The 9,761-nt window shown below is 41.2% G+C and overlaps 1 long non-coding RNA gene across 1 annotated transcript; it reads right to left on the bottom strand.

Annotated features, from left to right (window-relative positions):
* Nucleotides 1–537: 537 nt before the first annotated feature.
* LOC114116456 (uncharacterized) lies at nucleotides 538–4,284 on the bottom strand. Its single transcript, XR_003590371.2, has 3 exons — nucleotides 4,121–4,284; nucleotides 2,351–2,630; nucleotides 538–848 (listed from the first exon to the last, which is right to left on the bottom strand). It is a non-coding gene; the product is annotated as an uncharacterized LOC114116456 (long non-coding RNA).
* Between the last annotated feature and the right edge of the window lie 5,477 nt (nucleotides 4,285–9,761).

Genomic DNA, 9,761 nt, shown 5'->3' with positions numbered 1-9,761 from the left:
AACTTTCCTCTATATGAGATGTTCTTTTCACCTCCCCTTTATTACACTATACCTCTATCTCCCCCATTGGACTGAAAAAATACACTCCCTGTGTATTACAAGGAGTATGTTTTATTCATCTTCAGGTGCCTTGAACCCAACCCATTGTAGTACTTAATGAGTGCTCTGTAACTACACAAATGAATACTATTGTTCAACAGAGTCCTGGAACTTCATATTTCTACAGCACTTTTCTGATGAAAAATGCATCTTTGTGCTTCTCAGTAACTCTGCAAGTCAAGCAAGGCAGGCTGTATTCAGCTTTTTCAGAGAAGTCAGGCCTCCAAGATGTCAAGTGACTCGGCCAAGATCACCAGTCAGCAAGACCTGAAAACCAGATCTTGTTAAATGCACAGCAGGAGCATAGTAAATACTTATTGGGGAGATAAGGAAGAGAAGAGGAAAAATCAACAGAAAGAGGAAACACAGGGGTGATTTGGATCCAACTCCAGTGCAATAATCTGACCATCTGCCCATGATAATCTGGCAATACCCATGTTGAGAGACTGAATCAATGATTGTTTTTATAGCCGGAGATAAGTGGACACATTTTCACTTTGATGGATTATCAAACGGCAATTTTAGTAATGTCGTTAGACTGCAGTAGAGATAGAATGCAATTTAGATATGCATATCCTCTTTCTAATCATCATTTATCCATCAGCCTTGGAGGTCAAGTTGAGTTTAATCTTCCTCAATGGCCGTACTTTCAGTTTCCGTCTCCCCACAGTCACAGAGCCTCCTGTAACTTCCATTCCAGCACATAATGGGAAAGGCATGTGTCCAGAGTCTGGGAAGGTAGGGTGATTCTTTTTGAAAAAAAAAAAAAAGACAAGGAAGGTTTGTTTGTAACACTGGTTTTCTTCAGATACCCAGCCTTGTCCACACCTCCATAGATATACCCACTTGAATCTACCGCTGTATATTTTAGGAAACTCCTAATGGTTCTGCAAAAGGAGATGGCTGTTTGCATGGGGGTTTTCAGCAACCTTGACAAGCGTGATGTTGAAATCTTTGGAATCATCTATTTTTTATGTGTAAATAAAGAGTGGGAGGAAAGGAGAGGCATCCATACAATTTTAATGAACAAGATTCTCATTGGTCATCAAAAGAAAACAAAAGACAGCTTAATGGGCACAAGGAAGCTATTTTTCTCGTAATTTTGCTGCTCAGCTCTCCTGGGATAAGGAGTGGCTTCTAAACTAAAAAGAAAAAAAGAATGATGCTCTATTTTTTTTCTGTCATTTCATTGTCTTTGATCTTGCATTTCCTAAGAAAGAAGCACTTAACCTCAAGTGTCAGATCAATGTCGGAAATGCATGCTTTATTTTAAGATCCTCTTCTATGCCTAGAGACTCTGTGAATTAGGCCAAATCTTTTGTCTTCACCTATGAGCCTAAACAAATTCAAACAGTTGGGTGGCATTCAAACAGCCAATATGCTTCAATCTATTGGCTGAATTCAGGCATATAGCTGGATTTTCCATCCACTCAATGAATTACTTTTGATATAGTAACTATCTTTCAGTAGGATGTATTTAACTAAATTTAACCAGTCAGAATGCTTTAAAACCAGTTCGCATGTGAACACTAACCAAGTGGACTCTCTCTTCACCAAAACAGCAGATTCTTCACCAATCTCTCCTGAAGGGAGGTGAAAGGCCCCTCCAGTTCCAGCAGTCTATCATGGATCTGTTTGAATTCCTTTTCCAAGTGAATGAAGTGTATTATGTTGCCAGAAGGATACTCCATCATCTATAATAAATATTCATCTGCATGTATCATGCACTTGAGCTGCATGACTGATGAACTCCAGCTCCGGAAATGAATGGGAAACTCACCAAGACAAATGTCACCTTTCAGTACTGTTCTTACAGATAAATTGCAGTTAGATTTAAACAAAGTCAGTAATTTCATGCTTTCCAACTGGTACCTGATTCAGTTCAGGCAGCCCCCAACGCTCTGTATAATGATGCTAACACCCATTTTGATTGCTTGGGTTCTGGTAAGCTCTCCAGGAAATGGTCAACAATTTCTGCTCAGTGGTCTTATTATTGAAATACAATTATGTTAAGTACACCTGTCCAGGTATTTATGCAATTTGGCTAGTCTAAAATTTAGGCAGTGTTCATTCATGGTTGGTAGGAGTACACAGATGCACAGCTCTCTTGGAAAGAAAATGGTCACCATCCCATAAAATTACATTCACCCTTTGACTCAGGAATCCCCTATGGGATTAAATCAAAATATTTCTAATGGGGTCCACATACCTCCCAGTCCTCTGGGTTCTTTTTATGAAAATAAATTCTTACCCTAAAAGAATCAGCATCCTCTCCTTTTTCGTGCTCTTCTTCATGGAAGGAGAAGACTCAGCTGATGGGTGCATTTGGGAGAGCAGGTCCAAAGAGACCCTTCTCACATGTCACACTCCCTTTCTCCAGGCTGCCTTTCAGGAGGATTGATTCATTCTATGCTGAGCAAGAAGAGATGTGAAGTTCAACTCAGGGGAAAATGTTTTAGGAAATCCACATAGCTGATGTTTCTTCTTCTCTATTTATCCAGCTCTAGCATCTCTCTCTCCTTGTGCTGAATCTTATGAAAGGAAGAGAAAAGTTTCATATATTAGTCTTCATCAAACACCAACAAGCATTAAACTCAAAGACATCCACTGTGGAGTTGTTTATTAACCAACATTGGAAAAAATGTAGGAGCATGGTCCACTCCATGTAACGCGCAATGTTAAGCAGCCATTGCAAATAATGTAAATACAATGCTTATAATCTGCTTTAAAATAATAAAGCAAAAAGTGGAAGGATGGATAAAACAATACTGGCAAAACATCAGTAACTGCTAAAGCCATGTGATGAAAATGTTAGTGCTATGCTACTCCCTTCTAAAAATAATCAGTATACAAATGAGACAAGCATCATACTCATTTAACTTCTATGAAAACCATTTGAATATCTATTTTTAAATGCATTTTGGTTCATTTTTTATGTACAATAATCAGTGGTGTTCTTTACCTGCCGAGAAAGTTTTACAGCTTGTAGCAGGGCAGAATGGGCAAAGTTCACTGATGTGATTTAGCTCAAAACAGTGTGTACTGAGCCATTTAGATGTGGAGAATGCTATGGAGTGTACGTGCCAAGGTGTTCCCTTTATTTACTGTTTCAAGGAAGTAGGAATTGATACCTTCGCCTCCAGGCACCTCCCATCCTGCCCCCATTGAAATGTTTTAGGTGCAATTGTCCTTATATAAGTTTGTAGAGAACTCTTAAAAATAACGTGTATCTCAATTTAAGTTAACAAATATAAAAGCAAAAGCTTACGCACAATTTAACAGTTGTGTTCCTTGTTATCTACCCAAGTTAGCTGACAATTTAATGCTCACAAAAGCTTGCTTGCAAATAGTTATAAGCTTTATTCCTAATTATCAAAGCATGGAAGCAAACAAGATGTCCTTCAATAGATGAGTGGATAAATACACTGTCATACATTCAGACAGTAGACGATTATTCAGTGATAAAAATAACTGAGCTACCTACCTATGAAAAGACATAGATGAACCTTAAATATATATTGCTGCATGAAAGAAGCCAATCTGAAAAGGCTATATATTGTATTATTCCAACTATATGACATACTGGAAAAGGCAAAACTGTGGGGAAGTGAAAAATCAATGGTGTGGCCAGGGGCTCAAAGGGAGGGAGGAAGGGATGATTGCAGGAACACACAGGATTTTTCAGGCAGTGAAATTATCCTGTTTAATACTGTAATAGTGGGTACATGCCATCTGTTTGTCAAAACCTAAAATGTACAACACAAAGAGTGAACGCTAATGTAGACCGTGAACTTCAGTTTATAATAATATACCAATATCCGTTCATCATCTGTAACAAACACACCATACTAAAGCAAGAAGTTAATAATATGCTATGAGTGAGAGTGGGGAGAAATAAGGAACTCTCTACTTTCTGCTCAGTTCCATAGACCCAAAAATGTACTTGAAAACGGTCTAGTAATTTTTTTAAGTGATAATTCTACCATGATGGCTGTGATATCAAAGCTGCAACCAAACGCACAGAGGTGGCATAAAGTAGTTAAGAGGATGATGGAGTCATCCAGCGTGGCTATCAGAGCATTGCTTCTCTGACACATTCCTTTCATGGCCAAGGCTGAAAGAAGTCCTCAGTGACATCTGAGATTTTGCCTCCTTGGATTCTGCCAGCTCCTCCAGTTCCTTGAACTCTGGGGAAAATGTACACAGTTGGGAATAAGTCACAGTGCAAAGCATTCGAAAGATGTAAAACCAGACAACGCAGATATTCAACAACAACATCTAATTGATGATACTAATATCACCTAGTAAGACTAAGCAGCGACATCAAACCGCTTACATAGTACTAAATTCATAAAGGGAAACACAAGGACAGAAAATCTTGTGGGCATGAAAAAATGACGAGAGTATGTTCTGAATTGAGTGTTACAATTCATATCTTATTCAGGACACCTGTGGTCCTAAAAAAATCATTATGTGTGCAATTTAATGGCAATTACAGCTAAAACTGCACTTGAAAATGTAACAGGGGGAAAAAAAAAGAAGACAGGAAGAAAAATTCAAAATGAGAGTTGTGATGTCAAGATGCTGGGCTGTGTGTGATGGCAGCATGTCAAGACCTGGATTCGATCCCTGGGTTGGGAAGATCCCCTGGAGAAGGGAAAAGGCTACCCACTCCAGTATTCTGGCCTGGAGAATTCCATGGACTGTATAGTCCATGGGGTTGCAGAGTTGGACACGACTGAGCAACCTTCACTTTCACTTTCTTACAACTTGGGCTATTTAAGTGTATTTTGGGGGGAAGTTGATCATCAGTCATTTGATTGTTAAACAATGATTCTATATAGGCACTATGCATTGTTAAGAATTGAATCCTTGTGTATGGCTAACATCTTCTATGTTTCAGGCTCAAATATACAATGAGGAAATTAAGCCCAGAAGTTTGCTGAAGTCCTATTGTTTGTTGAACCAGTACTAAACTGTAAAGCTCAGTTCCTAATTCTTTTCTTGGGAAAACACTTTTAACAAGGATTGCACCAGTCCTCGTTGAAACTCTTGTCTACAGACCCCACTAGATCGTTAGTCATGTTCTTCTGATTCATTTCTGTGTCATCAGTTCTTAACGTGGTCCCTGATATATAACAGTTGCCCAGTAAATGAACAAATGATTTCTATTCAGTAATACCCCTGTCTTGTCTTTGAGTCGATTCCTCACCAAGAACTGTCAATTCTTTGACATCTGGAATGATCTCACCTTATATTTTTTAGCATCTTCCCAAAAAACACAATACAAGCCAAGTAAACTGTCAATGAATTGTTTGGTGTTTGAAGAGAACTTTTAATGCTCACCAACTTACCAGTTCATTTGGCCTCATTGTCAATCGCTGCCCTTGAACATTTTAATCCCTACAGAGTTATAATAATGCTTCACACTACTATGCTCCAGACTGGGGCATTTAATATACAATTTCTTAATCATCACAGTTCCATGCAGTAAGTATCACTCATGCCTCTATTTCCTAGTTGAGTAAAATGAGGCAACAAAGAGCTAAGTCCAAAGTTCACAGGAGCTAAGGTGTAAAAAAGCAATTCAAACACAGACCCCAGAGTCCAAGTTCATAGACATCCCTTTAGTCATACCTGCTCCTTACAAGTAAGATCTTGGGAAACACCCTGATGGCAGAAAAGATTGAAGACATAAGGAGAAGGGGGCAGCAGAAGATGCAATGGTTAGATAGCATCACTTACTCAAAGGACATGAATTTGAGCAAACGCTGGGAGATAGTGGAGGACAGAGGAGCCTGGTGTGCTATGGTCCAGGAGGTCCTAAAGTGTCTACCGATTGAATAACCACACCAAGATCTTCCCTCTTGTAGAATTTTCAGGACAGGAGTAAGAATTTTATCCGCAAAAGATCTTGGTATGTTTCTGTGATTACCAGATAAATTTAACTGGCATTATAGTATATTTCATCCTGGTTTCCATACAGCATGAAATCTGCCAACGTGCAGATTTACTATTTGACTTAACATTGACACGGAGAGATGAGAAGTCAGATCGCAGAGGTAACACTGTCTTGATTTCCAGACAGATGAAGTCTGGCAAACAATATATTTTTCCACTCAACATTGACGCTAACTCTAAAAATTTCTGAAGCTGGCAGGAAAATGGCAAAACAAAATGTAAACATTGTCAGTGCTTTTAATAAATGATAGTTCATAAAACCTGAAAAGATTATAGCCCAGAAACTTAACCTCCTGTGTTTCCTATTATTTAATAATTTATTGTATGGAATCCATTGACCTTTCAGTGGGATTTTTTTTTTTTTAGAGGAAGCTGGAGCGTTAATTATGGTTTAGCTACTTTATTGAGCAACATTAGCATACAAATAGGACATCAATAACCAATTACAATCTCCATCTTGGCAAAGTAGGTCTCTTCCAGAGCCTCTGTGACTGCTAAGTCAGCCACTTAAAGGTCTCAGAGCTTAATGATGGTGGCATTCAGGGCGCTTCTCAGTCGACCCCCAGGGACTGTCTCCAACCTGATGTCTACAACATCCTGCTCCTCCCTCTGACCAAGTGGGTCCACCTGCTACAACCAAGCAGAGTCTGTGCTCACCAGCCAGTTCCTTATCTCATGCTAACCCAGTTCATGCAAAGGGTTAGAGAACCCTTTGATTTTTTTGGCTCCATGCACCTCCTCTCCCATTCTTCATTCATTCAACAGATGTTTATTGGATCCTGGCTAATACCAGTCACTGGGTGACTTTGGGGAAACACCAGGAATGAAGTAGACATGAGCCCTCTCCCCACCCCAGGGCTACAGGTTCAGTGAAATTTCTCTCTAAAGAACTAGGTAGTGAATATTGCAATCTCTGCAAGGCCATACTGTGTCTACCCCAACTACTCAGTTACGCTGTTGTGGTGAGAAAGTGGCCATTGACAATACTTAAATGAATGACTGCGGCTGTGTTCCAGTGAATCTTTAATTACAGACAACAGGTAGGATGCTGGACTTGGCCTCCAGGACACAGTTTGCTAGCCTCTGCCTTAAAGCCTGGACTCTTGAGTCAGAGAGAGCTGGGTTAGAAGTCCAGCCACACTGCCTACCACTGTGTGATCTTCTACAAGCTGCTCTGTTTCTCTGCATCTCAGTGTTCTCATCTGTGAAATGGGAATAATGAAACAATCCATCGCAAGGGCCTTGAACAATGTCTTTCACCTATCTCTCTTAACCTGTTCATAACCAGTCGTCCATCCCTGACTCTTTCTACCACACTGATCTGCTTTCCCAGCCCAGGGCCATTCTGATGCTGTCCCCAATGCCCAGGATTCTCTCCTCCTCACTTAGCACACGTTCAGCTCCCACCCACCAGAGTCCAATTCCCAGCACAGTTTCCTCTAAGGGGCCTGCTATGCTATCCCATCTAAAAGTCCCTCATGCACACAGGAAAATGTGCCACCGGTCCTCTGCTGTCTCTGCCCCTCATTTCTCGCAACTTATGTTTGTTTAATTCTTCATTTTATGTCCCCCCACCAAAGTGTCAGTACCTTGAGCACAGAGGCTTCACCATTGTGTCTCCAGCATCTAACCCAGGGAATACCATGAATCACCAATCAAGTAAACATTTGTGTCTCTAATAAATAAATCAATAAACATCAGTGGGTAAGTGCATCTCAGTCAAGGAAGTGGCCTGGTGTTTTCTCTTTCCCACTGTGACATCAAGCGTGGTAGACCACAACTCATGTTTCTTAAAAAACTCTGTTTCCTTTAATATTGATTCTACCTTATTGCATGGCTATATTTTGATTTCTGGAATGATTAAATTACTGACTTGCAGCATTTAATTTGCATGTGCCCTCGATGTCCCGTGCTGAGTTCCCTCTAGTGTTCCTAGGGCTATCTACTTATTTATTTCTGGTAACATTCAAGGACCAGAAGGATCAAGGCAAGAAAAATGGAGAACCCTAGGTTCTGGTACCAGCTCTCTCCAATTAGTTGCGTGACCTTGGACAATTCAAGTTACCTCTCTGAGCTCTGCTTCTTCTACTCCAAAGGAAGACCATGAGCAGTTTTAGCAACAACAATCTAATACTCTCTGAAGCACCCTTGAGCTGTGGAGCCATTGGTGTGGGCAAATAAAAGTAAATAAGAAGAATATTTGAACACCCCTGCTTCATAGGAACAAACTGATTCAAAACACTTATGCCAATGCTATCCACTCTTGTAGAGTTCTCAGCCAGAATGGACTTTCCGGGGCCAAGCCAGTCTCTGAAATGATTAATTACTGTAACAGCAGAAAGGTAGTTGAAGAAGCGACAGATGGCCTGTGTGAAATCGTCTAGAATCACCTGCTATGAAATTAATTCCACATCTTGGAGGCTTGGGGCTCAGAACACTGTGCAAAAAAATATGACTGTTGATAAATCGCGTGTGTTTGTGTGTCAGCCTCTCTGCAAACACCTAAATAATATATGTCGCGTCATGTTTTCTTTCCCCCATCTCGTTTTAATACATTATCATTTATAGAAAACTGTGGGGAACTGTGGAGCATCAATCAAGCCATTAATTCCTGAGATTATGCTAATGAGATGCCTGGAGTGTTTGTTTCCCAGAATAGCTGCTCCCCTAGGGGAAGGATGCTCTCCGCGTTCCCCAGCTCAAGCCTCCCTGCTTAGATCAGGAGCCGGCGCCGTGGTGTTCTTCTTAAAAGGGCACCCAGCACGTTGGCACTGGCATGGGAAGGGTTTACCCAGCCAGACAACAAAAGCCAACAGCTTCCCTGGCAAACTGCAGATGAAATGGGAACACTGGAAACACAAAGGGGAGAAAGATGTGAGAAGCCAGCTGATGAGCTTAGAAAACCTCTGCCAGTTTTGCTGGGGAGCAGAGTGGAGGAGGAAGACAAAAATGAAAGGAAGCCTCCCCAGAGAGATGCTCTGTCAGCTGGGATGGCAAGAGGGGACCACAACAGCCATGAATTCTATCCATGCGGAGGAAGCGAGAGGGATGAGACTGAGGCCAAAGGAGAAAATCTCAATTATATCGATAGTAACTGCCACTCACTAGGCTCCGATTGGCCGCTATACCTCAAGGCTGCACGTCGCTGCAAGTGCGTCACCCCTATCAATAGGGATTGCAGGGTGATACCAGGTTGCCCAGCTGTGAGAAGCTATGCTGTTCCTCAAACGCAGGGATGCTGGAGTCCAGAGTTTATGCTCATTCTGTTTTGTGTATCATATACATATTACAGATGTGAGAGTTGCACCGTAAAAAAGGCTGAGCACCGAGGAATTGATGCTTTCGTATTGTGGTGCTGGAGAAGACTCTTTTTCTTTTTTTTTTTTTTTTTAAGTCCCTTCGACAGCAAGGAGATCAAGCCAGTCAATCCTAAAGGGAATGAACCCTAAATATTCATCGGAAGGACTGGTGCTGAAGCTGAACCTCCAGTACTTTGGCCACCATGAAGAGCCGACTCATTGGAAAAGACCCTGATGCTGGGAAAGATTGAGGGCAAAAGGAGAAGTGGACGACAAAGGATGAGATGGGTGGATGGCATCACTGACTCAATGGACGTGAGTTTGAGCAAGCTCTGGGAGATAATGGAGGACAGAGGAGCCTCGTGTGCTGCAGTTCATGGGGTCACAGAGAGTTGGATACGG

Source organism: Ovis aries, chromosome 9 (genome assembly GCF_016772045.2).
Source record: "Ovis aries strain OAR_USU_Benz2616 breed Rambouillet chromosome 9, ARS-UI_Ramb_v3.0, whole genome shotgun sequence".
NCBI lineage: Eukaryota > Metazoa > Chordata > Mammalia > Artiodactyla > Bovidae > Ovis > Ovis aries.
Note: the sequence above shows the minus strand (reverse complement) of the source record. Positions and strands in the feature narration are given on the sequence as shown.